This window comes from Silene latifolia, chromosome 2 (assembly GCF_048544455.1).
Source record: "Silene latifolia isolate original U9 population chromosome 2, ASM4854445v1, whole genome shotgun sequence".
Lineage (NCBI taxonomy): Eukaryota > Viridiplantae > Streptophyta > Magnoliopsida > Caryophyllales > Caryophyllaceae > Silene > Silene latifolia.
In genome coordinates, this window is record NC_133527.1 from 133,453,382 (window position 1) to 133,454,439 (window position 1,058).

The window sequence follows — 1,058 nt, forward strand, 5'->3', positions numbered from 1 at the left end:
AGCTGAGGACAAAAATCACTAGTTTCAAGCAGGCACCTGATGAAACTTTCTATGAAGCGTGGTGCCGTTTCAAGAGGTTGGTGAGGTCTATTCCTCACCATGGTTTTGATCCGTGGTTCCTGTCCAATCAGTTCTACAATGGGCTATACGATGATCACAGAGCCATACGTGATGCATCATCTAACGGAAGATTCCAAAAGAACACTGATGATGATAAGGGATGGGCCCTTATTGAAGAGATGCCTGTTAGAAATCTATATCTCATTTTTAACATATTCATATATGTGAGAAATTATTTAGTCATAAAATAATTACAAATCTTATGCATGTAAACATAAATAGAAGTAAAGAAGAAATCATGTTCCTTACTATGTGATTTCGGCTTTATGGGCACCAACAAGATCTCTTTCTTGTTAGTTCTTGAGCATTCCAAATAATGGATGAACAAAGATTCAAGTATAGAATCTCTCCCAAAAGTGAATACCCAATGAATATTCTTAAAGACTAAAATAATATGATCTAGTATTAGGATTAGTCTTACTTAAAATATGACACAAAAATTAATTTTGTTCTCTTGAAAAAAAAATCGGTTCAAGAGGAAGGATTTTGTGAGGTTTTATTTTTCTCTAAGATTCTTCACAAGATGGAGAGTTAATTTTCTTACACTAGAAAATATGTATGTGATGAATGAATAATAAAATGATAGATGAAAAACTCTATCATTTCATTATGGCAAAACCGGTTGGAGGAAGGAAGGTGGCCAATGCATGAGACGAATTTTCTTCCCAAGAAACAACTAGGCATGCAAGGCTAGGAGACTAGGATATAATTGTGTTTTCCACTAAAAATATAGAAACACAATATAAACCTAATACACCCTCCTATTTTCGGCACTCTTAATAAAATGGGTAGTCCATTTTATTTTGTCATTTGTCAATTGTGACAAATGTGACATGTTACTTGACATGTGAAATTGTAATGTATTTTTAACATATTAAAAATCAACATACTCATAAAATATGTCATATACAAAATCAACTCGTAATTCGTAATTACTT

General features: G+C 32.7%; 1 non-coding gene across 1 annotated transcript; it reads right to left on the reverse strand.

Moving 5' to 3' along the window:
• Nucleotides 1-106, reverse strand: LOC141644879 (small nucleolar RNA R71). The gene has a single exon (XR_012544481.1). It is a non-coding gene; the product is annotated as a small nucleolar RNA R71 (small nucleolar RNA).
• Nucleotides 107-1,058: the final 952 nt, after the last annotated feature.